Raw genomic sequence first — 16446 nt, forward strand, 5'->3', positions numbered from 1 at the left:
ACATAATCATATAAAATAGGAATAAAATATTTCTTGATTTGTACAACTGGCACATAAATTATTTGGGGCTGATTTGTGTTTCAGGGTAAACCTCTGACTACAATTTGAATACCTTAAACATTTATTGGTATAGCTAAATGATTCTCCTTTCTGGTTGAGTTTGCTGGTTGAGTTTTCTTCTGTTGGTTGAAAAATGTCTTATTTATTATTATGGTTATTTCATTTAAAACCTATGTTAATGTTTTTTTAAACTTCTAAATAACACACGAGATTCATTTTGCAAATTAAGGAAAGCATTAATACACAAGACTGCTATTTCTCTATTCTCACATAAGTTTAGGAGTGTATTTCTGCAGAACTAACCATTGGTTGATATCTGGGAATTTGTCTTTTGAAATATTCCCTGTGTTACTGATTGAAAAGGTTGATTGATACACCTGGGACACCGAACACTGATGTATCTCATCGGATTGTGTAAATAATATGGTTTATGGTGAATACTGCTTTCCTTCAGGGAGCAGTAAATTTTATAAATTGTGAATGCTTGTGTAGGCAGAGAGTGCCTGCATGACCAGTCCCTAATAAGTTTTGGAGTTTAAATCTTAAGTGGGCTTCCTTTGGCAAAAACATTGTAAATTTGAGCCAGTTACTGTGGTTTATTACTGCAAATAGAAGCTTAGTCTGTGTAACTCCCCATCTTGACTTTCTTCCCCTACTTATGAAAAAGAAAATTTTAATTACCTGTGAACCTCTCGACTCCATCCCCTGCATCTTCTTCCTTTGACAATTTATAATAAACAAAAGCCATGTGTGCAAATGCCATCAAGTGCAGTGGGTTATTCTAATTAAATTATTGAATACAGATGTATGGATCCTGCCCCCAAACACGTGGATTTTTGTTATTTTCTCTTTCTCATTTGTAACATTTTTTAAAACTTATTTATTTATTTATTTATCTATCTATCTATTTATTTATTTATTTATATGTGGTGCTGAGGATTGAACCCAGGGCCTTACCCCAGCCCTCTTTTGGAACAATTTTAAAACAATAAAAAATTAGCAAAATCATTCTTACCATATTTCTGGTAGTACTTCCTGGATGTGTTTTCTTCACATTTGAGTACTTTCTCCAAGTGTTTTGAGGCCTCTATACCTGAGAATATTTGTATTTTATTCTCACATTTGAATGATATTTTGACTGCATATAGAGTTTTAGAGTCAATGCTCTTTTCCATTAACATTATAATATTATTCTCTTTTATCATTGTTAAAAATTATGACATAAGTCAAATGTTTATTTCTTTGTAAGTCATCTCCTTTTTGCCTAAAAGTGTTTAGAATTTTCTCTCTGTGTGTGTGTGTGCGCACATGCACGTGTGTTTCAGTGCTAGGTATTGAAGCTGAGGCCTCACACATGCTGGATATGTGCTCTACTACTGGATCACAACCTCAGCCTCTTTCTTTGGTATTCTTAAATTTCTCTACAATATAAACACATTGTAATTTCTTATGACAGAAATAGACAACTAATACAACATCTTCATAAGAATAAGCCATTTCAATCTAAGAGCTGGCACTCTGTAATCACTTTCAATCAAAGTGCTTTACTTTTTTCTATTTTTAATATTTATTTTTTAGTTGTAGTTGGACACAATACCTTTATTTTATTTTTATGTAGTGTTGAGGATCAAACCCAGGGCCTCACATGTGCTAGGTGAGAGCTCTACCGCTGAGCTACAACACCAGCACCTGTTATTTCTTCACATAATTCTTCCCACCCATTTTTGTCTCTTTTCTGGGTTACTTAATAGCACATACCAGAATTTCTGTTTTGCCTTCTATATTGCTATCCATACAGCCATCTTCATAAAAAAATTCAACTTATTAATTCATTATACAGTTGGATCTAATTTTCCTACCTGTTGTGTTCTTTAACTGGAATATTTTCTCAGAGCTAATATTTTTATAAGGTTCTTGTTACAATTTATTTTTATTCCTTAATAAAAATAACTTCATCTCATTAAGCATAGTTGCTGTACTTATTTTAAATTAAAGTAAATCCATATGCCACCGGACATAATTGTGTTAAATGACATAAATATTCAGTTTATTATCTCTCTTACAGTGGATATGACTAGGATGTAGTTACTGCAGAAATACTGAGAAGGGTATGAAGGCATGCCTCAGACTATAAAAGTCCCACCTACCTGGGAGGGAAGCCTGCTGAGTTGTTGTGAGTTACCCTATGGAGAGGGATAGATAGCAAGGAACTCAGAAATTCCCACATCCAATAAGTTGTGAGGAACTAAATCTTGTCAATAGATACATTAGTGTAATTAGATCTCCAGCAGATCCTTCATGTGGAGTCTGTTTTCTGGCCAACATCTTTACTGCATATCTAATAAGAGACCTGAGTCAGAGGGTATTCAGCTTATATGTGCCAGAATTCCTGGCCTACAGAAACTTCAAAATAATAAATGATTGTGGTTGTAAGCTGATAAATTTTATGGTAATTTGTCATAATACAGTAGATAGCTAATACATATTTTAGTACAATAAGTGAACTGTTGTCATATCAAATAGCTAAATTTTGTGAATAGTTTTAGAACTGAGCATGGGGAAGGGGTTGGGAAGACTTTGATATACATATAGGGAAAGTTTATAGTGCCTTGAATGCACTCTTCATAGAAATTTGAATTTTGAGGAGGATGCCTCTGAGAGTCTAAATGAAAGGAAGGTCAATCTTCCACTGGAAGATGGAATTAAAGGGATGATTGTTATGTACTGGCAGAAAGTCCCCCAAACTCCATGTGTTAGAAAGTTTATCCCAAATCCAACAGCATTAGTGGTAGAGCCTTTAAGAGTTTATCAGGTCATGAGGGCTCTGCCTTCATGCATTAATATCATTATCATGGGACTCAGTTATCACAGGAGTTGTTTCCTGATAAAAGGATGAATGAGTTTTTTTAATATTTATTTTTTAGTTATAGTTGGACACGATACCTTTATTTTATTTATTTTATGTGGTGCTGAGGATCAAACAAAGGGCCTCACACATGCTAGGCGAGCTCTAGAACTCTTTTCCATTAACATTATAATATAATTCTCTTTTTATCATTGTTAAAAAGTGTTGTGGCTTATCGGTAGAGCTGAAATATTGATTGTTAATATAATTTCCCCCCTCCTCATATCCAACTTACACATTTTGGAAACTCCCAGTAAATTTGCAAAGAAGTTTAGAGGTCCTGTATAAACAAATAAGTAGTGGGAACAAGACTTTTAAAAAATATTTATAGACTGTATATATTCATAGGATTGTGGAACCTAAGGCATTTGAATTCACTACATACATTTGCATTTCCTTTTGTATGGTTTTTAAGTGTTCTTAGTTTATTTCCTAAATGTTCATTTTGAATCCTAATCCAAGTTCCCTAACAAAAGACAATGTATTTCATCTCCGTAAATGTTTTTGCTCTTTGGACTTTTTAAACCATGAATTTATCATTTAGAAATATCTTTGCTTCAATCTCAATCTCCCTGCTTCCCTACCTTTCAAGATATCTTCTGATGTGTAGATATTGCTCTTCACTTAGCTCAATCCCCAGACCTTTTCTACTTTAAAAAATTAAAGACATGGGCTGGGGATGTGGCTCAAGCAGTAGCTCGCTCGCCTGGCATGCGCGGGGCCAGGGTTCGATCCTCAGCACCACATAAAAATATAGATGTTGTGTCCGCCGAAAACAGAAAAATAAATATTAAAAAATCTCTCTCTCTCTTTTAAAAAAATTAAAGACAATTTCTTTTTAATACATATATTTGTTGAGTCACAAAGTAGGACTGCTTGCTTTTATATCCAAAGATTGGTAAGCTCCACAATGCATTCCATTATACACGATCTCATCTAATAGATTTCATTTATAACATCCAAGAAAATTTCACATTTTAATTGTTAGCAATACTTACATAGCACATACTGTTAAAAACCATCTCATTCATATTATGACAAGTTTTTTTTACCGAAACATGTATACATACAGCATTATTACCAGAAAAGAATTTTGCTTCAAACATATATATTAATTAATATTAATTTCAAGCAATCTATAACTTAAGCAAAACTTCAGGAGATGGGGTTATTAGGTAGTTGGGACTTATTTTCTTCTCCTTTTTATAAAACACATATTGCCTACATTTCAACACATCTAGATATTTTGTTACAGTCAGTACTTACACTGTTACATGTGCTATGATTATGCAATCTTTTTCTTATCTTCAATGCAAACATTACTAGCCGGAAAATAAAACTACCATATTATATGCCTGATATCAAGGTTCTTATCTTTATATTCATCTGGCCATCTTTCATAGGTAAATGATCAGTATAGAACTTTTATTTAGTCACATCCATCAGCAATCCAAAGGTTGTTGGTAAATAAAATGAAGATGTAAAATACATGATGGTTTTGCTTTCACTGTACACCAAACAAAACAAATACACAAAGAAAGGGAAAAAAAAAACTATCACCAAGTTGCTTATATAATGAAACTATAGGCAACTGTCAAACAATGAACAGTTGGATTAACAGAACTATGACATGAACTCTTGTTTTAGAGTTGTTGTACAATTATCATTCTCCTCCTCCCCTTTCACTTCCTGTCATTTTGCAGCATGTCATTTTGTTGCCTATGGTTTTACTTCATCTTGTTTTCACATCTAATTTCTTCTTATTTCATGTTGTTCCATTTCTTGTTCTTTCTTGTCATGTTGCTTTGTTTCAGATGGTGCCCTCCGATTGTCAGTTTACAATATTTTAAGAAATAAGATCAGGAGGGCTATGAAATATATTTTTCTCTTGATCTCTTTGATACTCTTCCAGGGCTCTCTGCAGTTTGCGGCCCCTCAGCTTCCACTTGTGAAAACAGTATGTCACAAAGGAGGTCATTACCAATGAGAAAATAATTATCAACACTATTATCAGGGCCACCATGGAGGAGAGGGGAGCATCCAGATGGGTGGCTTCAGCCTGGATGGTTGCATTCATCTTATTAATATTCTCATAGTCCTCAGAAGTCCAGAAGGCAGGCATGAATCCTAAGTTGAAGGATGATCTCATTGGAAGAAAAGGCAACAATGAAACTTGTTCTCTCACAGTCCCCAACTTGAAGATGACTAAAGAAGACTTGACTTGGATTCTCTCATATGAAAAATGAATGCAATCTCCAGTATGCTACTTCAGGAGCTGGTTTAAAAAAAGTGGAGTCAATTTTCTATTAATATTTGTCTACAGCAGATAAACTAAAGTTTTAAAATGGCAAGAGTGCCTGCAACATATACAAGATGCAAATAACTCATTGAATGTAGCATGGCATATTAGTGACTTTACAAGAAAGGTATTAGCAGAACCCTGTCTCCTGCTTCTTTGATGTTAGTTCTCATTAACATTATATTCTGGCAGCAAGAATATCATTCCTTAATGTGCTTTTAATCAGAAATTAAGTGTTTTCTAAAATAGTAGAAAATTAGGAACCTAGAAAAACAAGTTGAGCCAAAATGGCATGAATTTGGTAAGTATTTTAACTCTAATTAAAATATGAAGCCAAGTTGAACAGTCATTTTGGAAACATTAATCCTTGCAACCTGTGGCATACAATATCACAGTGATATTTTCAACATCCATTCTAAAGTAGTACCCTTTATTGGCTGGGTTCAGTGCATGAACACTGATTCTACAGTCAACCTAAAATAAAAAATAAATGTTAAATAACTTATTCTAAGAAAATACTGTCTCACATTTCAAAAAACTTACCAATATACTATTATTTTCATTAAGTACCAACCCCCAAACTGCTCTGTGGCTCTATAAATCATAATTGCAATTTTACTAGAAGTCTGCAGACTAGCCCTCCCCTGCAATGAGAAACTAAATTTATTAATTATGTGTTGTTAAGCACTTTCTAACTCTAATGTACTTCTGTTTACTATAAACTGGCATACTATTATTATTTTAAAAAGTAAATAATGTCTTCACTCTAATAAGAAGCACATATGTTTCACAATATGTTAACTTCCAGTAGAGTTTAAATGCTGAATTTTAAAGAAAATTCAGAGCAATAAATATGGTAGACTTTGATTAAAATAAAAAGACAACATAACAGATTTAAGGATATACACATGAGAAAATCATTAAACAGTGACATACAATAATACAAATGAAAATAAAATATAGTTAAGGGTCAAAGTCTCTGCTATAGGTAGTAAATATTATATATAAATTACTGCTGCACAAAACACACCTGAGTGCAGAAATGCTGTGAAGATGCTCCCTCAATGGCTCCAAGATTAAGCTCAGAATACTGTCCACTTTCAACAATTCTTTTTTTGTTCACTACCTTTTACCTCTCTTCTTCTCTCCCTTCATTCTCTTCTTCTACTCTACTAATCTTCCTTTCACTCATCTATTTATTTTTGATTGGTTCTTTCTAATTACACATAAATGTGGAATTACCTATACTATATTTATATATGCACATAACATGATTTTTAAAAGTTCATTCCACATTTCCTCCCCTTTCCCAATCTTCCTCTTTCTTTCTACATCTCCTTTTCCATACTACTGATATTTCCTATATATTTATGATATCTGGCCCTCCCTTACTTTCCTTTATATGAGCAATTTATTTTTTTCAGTGAATGCCATATGAAAAATGCAGTTTTTTTTTTCTTTCTTGCAGTGCTGGGGAATGATCCCAGGGGCATTATACCACTGAGCTACATTGCCAGCCCTTTTAAAAAATTATTATTATTATTTGTTTCGAGCTTGGGCTTAATTGCCCAGGATGGTCTTGAACTTGGAATCCTTCTGCCTCAGCTTTCTAAGTAGCTGGGGCTTCAGGCATGCATCACCACACCCAGCAAAATGTATCTTTTGATAGTCCCTTAAAGTGTTTGTAGGGGTTATATTCCATTTACACCCAAAGAATCCAATGCCACTCCATTTTGTAAATGTCTTGGATGAAAGGACACAAAATTACACACAGAAACAAGCCAGTTTTATCTTTTGAGACTGCAGTTTTCACTTAACTACATTATAAACAGCTTTTACCTTGTATCTCCTGGTTTTAAAACAAGCCATGTATTCAGGTAGAATAAGGTAGGCAAAATGATGTCTTGCATATTTCTTCCTTTGGACTTGGCAGATACTGGAAGGCAGAAATATGTTGCAGACACTCTCCATAGCCCCCCACAAAGCCAAATGATAATTTAAATAACATCACCCCTCTTCCAGATTTTATCTGGCCTCATTAAAAGGACCTATGAAGTTTGGAGATAGATTTTCATCAACTCATTGAATACCAGGCTGTTGGATTTGAAAGAGGCTTTACACCGTTTTATAAAGCCCCCTTATTTTTATTTAAAAGGCTGAAGTTCCAACTAAGAATATTGTCATTTTGAAAGTAATTATCTGACTACAGCAGAAAATGAAATACCAAGCTCCCAGTTGTAGTTGGTCATGGATTAAAGATTTAGTGTGGGTCAGGGAGGATGTTGAGATGTCCTAGACAACCAAGGCAAGATGTGTCCTTTTTAAAGAACTTTTAAAATGACCCCCACTCAGTTTTCCTTCTACTTTATATTCCAGGGTAGACTCTTATTAATGTAATTGAGTAGTACACAAAAGAAAAGTAGCTGCTATGATGATGCAAATATGTAATCCCAACAACTTTGGAGGCTGAGTCAGGAGGATTCAAAGTTAAAGTCAATCTAACCAACTGACTATTTTTTTAAGTGCTGGGAAAGTAGCTCAGTGATAAAAACACAGCTGGATTGAATCCCTGTTACTAAAAAAGAGAAAAAAAAAGGAAGAAAAATAAAAGAAAAATAAACCTGGAGTTGCTACTCTTGTCCTTGCCACTGTCAAATCACATGAATAAAAAAATATTTACCCTCAGAAGGAACTTTCACAATTAGTAATACAAGTCATACATTAAAAGTAAAATTTTGGGAGGAGGGCTGGGGTTGTGGCTCAGTGGTAGGGTGCTCAACCTATGCATGAGGCACTGGGTTCGATCCTCAGCACCACATAAAAATAAAGATAATAAAGTCCATCAAAAACTAAAAAAAAAATTTAAAAAAAGTAAAATTTTTTGGGCTGAGGCTGTAGCTCAGTGGCAGAGCACTTGCCTAACATGCGTGAGGCACTGGGTTAGATCCTCAGCATCACATAAACGTAAACAAATAAAATAAAGGCATTCTGTTCATATATAACTACAAATCTTTTTTAAAGTACACTTTTTAAACTACAGGAGAAATTTAAAATAAAGTTTAAGCCAATTAGATATTTCCTTAAGTTCACACAATATCTTGTCCCATCTCCTGTGTTTAGCCTAATTAAAGCTTTAAGGGAAATTCAGGAAGATGGGTCTCAGATGGAACAATTTCTGTCAATTCCAGGCACTTATTTTTTGAGTTCAAGTCAAATCAATAAAAATTATTCCAACTAAAATGTGTGTGTGTGTCTGTGTGTGTGTGTGTATGTGTGTGTGTGTGTTTGCATGTGTATATATATGAGAGGGGTATGACTATAGATACAGATGGGCAGCTGCAGTTTCAAACTTCATGTGTCATTGGGAGAGTGTTCAATGTAATCCCCCGCCCCCTTTGCATCAGGGATCGAACTGAGGGTAACTTAACTATTGAGCAACATCCCCAGCCCTTTTTTATTTTATTTTATTTTGAGACAGGGTCTCACTAAGTTGCTTAGGTCTCACTAAGTTGCTACAGCCCCAGCCCCCCAAAATTTTACTTTTAAAATATTTTTTTAGTTGTTGATGGACTTTATTGTCTTTATTTTTATGTGGTGCTGAGGATCGAACCCAGTGCCTCATGCATGATAAGTTGATGAGGCTGGCTTTAACTAATGATCCTCCCACCTTAACCTCATGAGCTATTGGTATTACAGGCGTATATCACTGTGCCTGGCTGAACATGTCTTCTTTGTTCGAAAATCATTTTCTAGGAACTTGGTAAAACCAATCTAAATCAGTCACTTACTGCTGCCTTTGAGAATCTGCTCTGATGTTCAATTTCTCTTGACAAATTTCTCTATTCCCTCTGATCTTTCCCTTTCCCCATGGAAAAATCTCTCCCATACCATTTATAGATTTTACTGCAGTGGATATTGATAAAAGGAACACAGAAATAAAAGCAGATTCCATGACCTGAACTTGTTCTCTCTTGTATACAATTGTAAGAGTAGCTGGGTTTTGCTTTGTGTAATTTAATTTTATTTTCACATATATGGGAATGAGAAACTTCTACCATTTAACCTTTGTCTAAAAATATTTTCAAATAGTATTTATACACAAAACAAAAACAAAAACAAAAAACACCTCCACTTTCAAAACAGCCTAACCCTAAGGCACTAAGTCCATAGGCAGTCTTTTTAGGGCAACAATTCCTGAGTTAAATTTAAGTTACCTCACTGCTATTCAAAATTGTTCTACCAAGGAGGAACAAAGATCAGCATACCACCACTTTCCTGTTCTGATGCTGAACTCCCCTCCACTTAAACTCACTAGGAAGGAAAGGTAGACAGCCAGGGCTGTGATACAGGTTTGGACATGCTTGGGGCCCATCTCTGAAAACCACATAATTAAAATATTTTGTCTCTTCTTTATTCCTCCACAACAAACTGTATACCTATTTCCCTTTTTGAGTCTAGTGAAATTACATTAGCAGATTATTTTCCTCTCAATCAAGGTTTATGGCTGCTGTGCATTGATCTCCATTTTAATCTATGTGGATGAAGGGAAATCAAGTGAAAAGGCAATATATTAAATGATGTAGAGAGTGAGAAGTGATAGCTGACACTTTAAGTTCTACAAAACAATTTAGCAATTAATTATCTTTGGCTATATCATGAGCTGTCAGTTCATGAGTGCATGTGTGTCTCCTATGAACAATGAACCACACAATTCCCCACTAACCTAAATACATGCTTTATGCAGGAATAAAAACTAAGACCCAGAGAGGGGAAGTGGGTTCATCACTGCACATGTAAGGGTTATTATACTTGTTCCTCACCACTATCACAATGAAGGCTGGTTCTTTTTAAAATCCCATTTCATCTTCTGCAAAGGGTTGACATTCTAAATAGTGATTTATTGATGGGAATTGGAGGGGATGGGTACTCTGAGAGGAAAACAATTAGCCTTTGAGGGATAGAGTGGTTAAAAGTGCATTGTTAGCAGAGGTAGACAAGCAACTACTGGGCATTTTGTGTGTAAGGGATGGAAACTGGATTTAAAAGTCAGATTGTGTCTCTATTTGCTTTCCAGGCAGGAGCATTATCTTGTTCCAATCCAGCAAAGACAGAGGACTGCAGTTTCAGATGCAAACCAAGGGAAGATTTAGGGGCTTAAACTGTTCCCTGGCTCTACCCTTCCCCAGAGGGCCTAGGATCTAGTGCAGAATGTCCAGCCTTGGGAGCTTTCCTCTTAAGTTTTCTTAGTCATTCAGGCAGTCAGTACAACTGCCATTGCTGTCGGAGATAACATTAGAATGCATAGGGGCCACCCTCTGCCTGAAGTCAGTATGTGTGCTCCTCCATTCCACCCCCCCGCCTTTACCTCCTTCTCTCTTCCACCCCTCCCTCAATATTGGATGAAACCTGTGTATTCAAAGCACTCTCAAGATGGGGCTAGCTGGATAATCATTATTGGGCTCCAGAACGATTAGCCTCCCACTTATCTACCCCTTTTCCAGCCGAGGTGTGGTCTCTCAGCTATATCAATTCTTCCCCAAGGACAGCTCTGAGGTGGGTGGGGTGCCTCTTGAATTGAGAGTGATAGCTCAGGGGTTTCTGACTGAATCCTTGACAGGGCTAGATGACTGGGAATTCCCTGCGGTATCCACCTCCTTCCCCAACACACAAACAGATGCCCAATCGCGCAAAGCAAGAAACACACACACACACACACACACACACACACACACTCTCTCTCTCTCTCTCTCTCTCTCTCTCTCTCTCTCTCTCTTTTTCCTGCCCCTCCTTACTGCTCTCTCTTCCCTTCCCCCTCCGTTTCCCGCAGTGACCAGGAGCAGACTTGTCTTTGAAAGGGGGCAGCCAGGGAAGAACCCGGCTTTACAGGAAGCCATATCTAGCAAGTTGGGGGTCCTGCTGCCACAGCTAAAGCACAGGAATCTGTATTGGACGCCAGCAATGGGAAAGAACGAGTGGCTCCTGCGCTCCCTCAGGCCACAGTTCTGTTCTCAGCCACAGCTGGATCCACAAGCAGGTGTCATGGGGATGCGCATCCTAGGACTGAGCGACCAGGTTCAACCCCACAGATCACACCCCCCACTATCGAGACAGCCTCCACCTCCATGGACTATCAGGGTGCCTCAAGTCCACAGCCCTCAGCACAGGTGCGCCACGCTCTCCGCCATTGTCTCTTCCCAGCCCCCAGCTGCATTACCAGTCCTAGTGGCGGGAGTCTGAAACCAGTTCTTGAAAATGGGGAAACTGAGGTGCAGAAAGCTTAATAAAGCTTTTTGCTCAAGGATATGTAGAAGAATGAGGCAGGATCTGGGAGGGACCCCAGGCTTTCAGAATTCCAGTCAACCACACTTTTCCCATTTGTAGTCTAATGCTGACTCCCCAAATCCTGAAGCACTCATCAGAACCCAGGCACACGAACTGCATCCGTCCTCAGGAGTGTTTTCTCACACATTGAGCTCGTTCTCTCTTGACACCCCATCTCTTTAGCCCAGCTCCGTGTGCCAGTGCCAAAGCCCCGCGACCCACCCACCCATCCTTCCAGGCATCTGTTGGTGTGCGGACCAGTTGGCGCCAGGGTGGGGGTGGGGCCTACCTGGGCGGTTCAACTGAGCTGGGCTCTGGATGATGCCGCTGTTCCAAAGGTGCAGGATTGTGCGAAGGGGGCAGAGGTGCCAGCTGGAAACTGCTGCAGCAAGAGAAGCTCACTGGAGCCGATGTCTCCCTCAGCAACTGTGCGCAACCAAGAACTGTTCAACTTTATTTAGGGGAAGGTGGTCACGTGGGCGCGCGCCCGCGAAGCTGAGAAGCGTGGCGAATGAAATCAGGTCACCTCGTACCGCCCGCCTCCGCCTACCCCAAGTCCGCCCCACCACTGCTAGGAAGGAAGCCGCACACTGCCTGGTAGGGGGGCGGGAGGGTGCGTGGGGGAGACTGGTTTATTCCAGTCTCTTACTCATGGGAATTTGGCTGGAATTAATTAGGAGGCTGAAAGACAAGTTGAAATTCTGGCGAGAAATGTTTGCACAGCCCTGAGCTCTGGAAAGGTGAAAACCACATCTGGATGAACACCTCATCTTAGTAACAGGGGCCTTGGCCATATTCATTGTTAGGTCCCCAATGTTTAAAACAGTGCTTCCACACAGAGGTGGCGCTCGGCTCCGTAACAGCTGGTTGGAATTGAGGGAATTTAGAACAAAGGGGCCGTCTTGACTGGGAGCTTTGTGGTTGTTTAAAACCAAGACCCTTATCTTTCTTACCCTATACCTCTCTTCACTGCTAAACTTGACGAAGTCCCACCCTGGGGGGTAAAAATCACCTAACTGCTCTTCTGAGAAGTGTCCCATTTCTGAGGGATTTTTTTAATTGGATCCCTGAGATAAGCAGGCTCACATGGGATAAGCCACTTTGGTCCATCAAGCTGAGAACTGAAACAGAGGCACAGACCATCATAATTAGAGCATACATAGAGTTTGAGAGTTCCACATTTTCACCTTAGAGCCGAGCAACACATGGCTCAGACGAACTTTCCCTCATTTCCTTAAGTTCCTCACTTACCCAGCAAGGTTCATCGATGCTCAGTTTGTAACAAAGCTAACTACTTTGTCTCTAGATAACTCAGACATTTGCTCCTGCAAATGAACCTTATTTGAGAGGGAGATTTAGTAGATGAGCCTCCTCAAGGAAGAAAGATCTTGTCAGTCTTCTGTTTGAAAGATGAGAAAGTCTGCTCTCTTTGTGGAACTGCAAAGCTGCTGAGTTGGAAAGCTAAGTAATTTCAAGCCTAATTACATTTATTTGTCTATTTCTTTTAAGGTCCACAACATGATAATTCAGATATCCATAACATTTCAAATACCATTTGATTCCACACCTTTAGAGCCTGTAATCCTTAGTCTGGAAGATATCATGGGGCCATATCACTTTAGTTTTCTGAAAACATCGAGGGCCCTTAAGTTTGGCAAGACTTCCATGGAGAGAGATGCTAACATTTCCTTGAGACACTACTACAGTATTTAATGAACTTCACATTCAGAAAATTATTTCTGTATCTTTCTCTCTAAATGTATCTGGTTAAAATTGTTTCACATAGTCTTTATCCATTTTTCTGTTACAGGACACTTAGGCTGGTCGAAGAAATTGGCTATTATGAATTACAGGACACTTAGGCTGGTCGAAGAAATTAGCTATATTGGGCTGGGATTGTGGCTCAGCAGTAGAGCGCTCGCCTGGCACAGGAGGGACCCGGGTTCGATTCTCAGCACCACATAGAAATAAAATCATTGTTTTGTGTCCATCTACACCTAAAAAATAAATATTAAAAACATTAAGAATTGCTATAGTATGTTGACTTTAATGCTTTTGAGTAAAGAAAATGTGGACACAATGGAGTTTTATTTTGCCATAAAGAATGAAATTATGTCATTTGCAAGAAGATGGATAGAACTGGAGAGCATTATGTTAAGTGAAATATGCCAGACTCAGAAAGTCAAAGGTTGTCTGTTTTCCTCTCATATTAGAAAGCTAAAGAGAAAAGAGGAAAAAAAGAGATCTCATGAAAATAGGAGGGAAACAAGTAGAGGAAGAAGATCAGGAGTGAGGAGGTGAGAGGAAGAGAAGATACTGGGAAATGAAATTCATTAAACTGTGTGCACATACAAATATGTCACAATGAATCCCACTATTAGGCATAATTATAATGAGTCAACATTAAAAAGAGAAAAAAAAAAGTGTTTCACACAGATGTTGCAATAGCCACTGACAATGAACTGTGATGCTCTATGTATTGAAAGCTGCTATAGTTTGAAACCATGCATCCTCTCAAAAACTTAAACTTAACCCTAAATGCAAAAGTATTAAGAGATGGGGCTTTTAGGTGATTATTAGGCCATGAGAGCTGGACCCTCATAAATTGGATTAGTGCTTCATAAAAATAATAGAGGGAAATAGCTAGACTTTTTTGGACATCTACCTTTAGACACATGGAAGGTACAGGGTTACTCTCTTAACCTCTTTGGCCATGAATGGATACACCAAGATGTGTCTCCTGGAAGAGTTTGAAAAGAGTTTGAAAAGCTTAACATAAAAAAAAAAAACAAATAACCCAATCAATAAATATGCAAGCTGGGCATGCCTGTAATCCCAGTGGCTTGGGAGGCAGAGATAGGACAATCACAAGTTCAAAGCCAGCCTCAGCAAAAGCGAGGCACTAAGCAACTCAGTGAGACCCTATCCCAAAATAAAATAAAAAATAGGAGTGGGATGTGGCTCAGTGGTCCAATGCCCCTGAGTTTAATCCCTGGTACCAAAACAAAACAAAGCAAAATAATAATAAATGTGCAAAAGATCTAAACTGGTGTTTCTCAAAAGGAGATATACCAATGAACAACAAATATATGAAAAAAATTTTCAACTTCCCTGGCAATCAGGGAAATGCAAATCAAAACTACATTGAGATTTTATCTCATTCCAGTGAGAATCACAATCATCAAGAAAACAAATAAAGATAAATTCTCATTAAGACTGTGGGGGAAAATGCACACTCAGATATTGTCGGTTGGACTGCAAATTAGTACATCCACTTCAGAAAGCAGTATGGAGATTTCTGAAAAGGATAGGAATAAAACCCCCATATGACCCAGCTACCCCATTCCTTGGTATTTATCCAAAAGAACTAGCATGCGCATACTATAGCAATACAGGCACATCAGTGTTTATAGCATCACAATTCATGATAGCCAAGTTATGGAAGCAGCATGGGTGCCCGTTAGTAGAGGAATGGATAAAGAAAATGTGGCATATATACACAATGGAGTTTTACTTAGTTAAAAGAAGAATGAAATTATGACATTTGTCAGTGAATAGATGGTAGTAGAGAGAATTATGCTAAGCGAAATAAGCCAGAATGAGAAAATCAAGGGTCAAAAATTTTCTTTCCCATGAGGAAGCAAGAGTGTAAGGGATAGAAAGGAGGTAAGGGTAGAGGGAAGATAAGTGGAGTAGAAGGAGGAGATTAAGAGCGTTGAAGGAGGGAGCAATGGGGAGGAAATGTGTAAGGAATCTATCAAAATTATTCTGTGGACATGTGTAAATATACCACAGTAAATTTCACCTTTATGTATATCTAAAGCACTAATTATCAATCAATTAATCTATCAATCAATGGAAATCAGTATAATAGAGGATGGGGAATAAGGGGAGGGAGAAAATGAGGGAAAGAGGAGGTATGGACTGAAAAGGAGCAAATTAAATTCCATGGATGTATGATTATGTCAAAATGAACCAAATCATGCATAATCATAATACAATAATAAAAATGTTTTTTAAAAAAGATTTACTCCTATCATTTTGTTCTTTTTTTCCTGGCTGTTTTGAATATCCTTTGTCCCTTTCTATTTTGCATTCATTTTTATAGTTTGTTTTTCTCCTCTAATAAGGTTTGATTGTTCATTTTTAATCTTTATTTTATTTTTATGTGGTGCTGAGAATTGAACCCAGTGCCCCATGCATGCTAGGCAAGCGCTCTACCTCTGAGCCACAACCCCAGCCCCTGATTCTTCTTTTTCTTTAGCATCTGTTCTTGTTTTCCACTTCCTTCATTTAAGTGTGTGTTCATGATGGTCATTATCTTTCTTTTCCTTCTAGATCTAGAAGTTCCTTTGGTCTCTCCCTCTCTATCCTTCCATTATATACACACACACACACACACATATATGAACATATACATATATATATACACATATATATATATATGAACATATACATATATATATGTATATATAACATATATATATGTATATACACATATATACATACATATATATATACACATGTGTATATATATATATATATATATATATATATATATATATATGAAGGATAGCTTTTTTGGATACAGTGTTCTTGGTCAGCAGTCATTATTTTTCAGGATTTTGAATGTGTCATCCTTTTGTTCTCCTGACCTGTAAGCTTTCTGCTGAAAAGATTCTTGTTAGTCTAATGAGGGCTCCCTTAAATGTAACCTGGTGCTTTTCTCTTGCAGTATTTGGAATTCTTTCTTTGTGTTGGATTTTGACATTTTGAGTATAATATGTTACAGAATAGAACATTTCATGGTCCATTTTGTTACACGTGATTTACGCTTCCTGATTCTGGATGTCTGTAATTC

At 37.5% G+C, this 16446-nt stretch overlaps 1 long non-coding RNA gene across 1 annotated transcript; it reads right to left on the reverse strand.

Annotated features, from left to right (window-relative positions):
- Window positions 1-3900: 3900 nt before the first annotated feature.
- LOC124090059 (uncharacterized) lies at window positions 3901-12077 on the reverse strand. The gene is made up of 2 exons (XR_006850939.2): window positions 11875-12077; window positions 3901-5240 (listed from the first exon to the last, which is right to left on the reverse strand). It is a non-coding gene; the product is annotated as an uncharacterized LOC124090059 (long non-coding RNA).
- Between the last annotated feature and the right edge of the window lie 4369 nt (window positions 12078-16446).

Source organism: Marmota monax, unplaced genomic scaffold, assembly GCF_021218885.2.
Source record: "Marmota monax isolate L192 unplaced genomic scaffold, Marmota_monax_Labrador192_F-V1.1 WCK01_AAM20220418_F8-fsc00134, whole genome shotgun sequence".
In the NCBI taxonomy this organism is placed as follows: Eukaryota; Metazoa; Chordata; class Mammalia; order Rodentia; family Sciuridae; genus Marmota; species Marmota monax.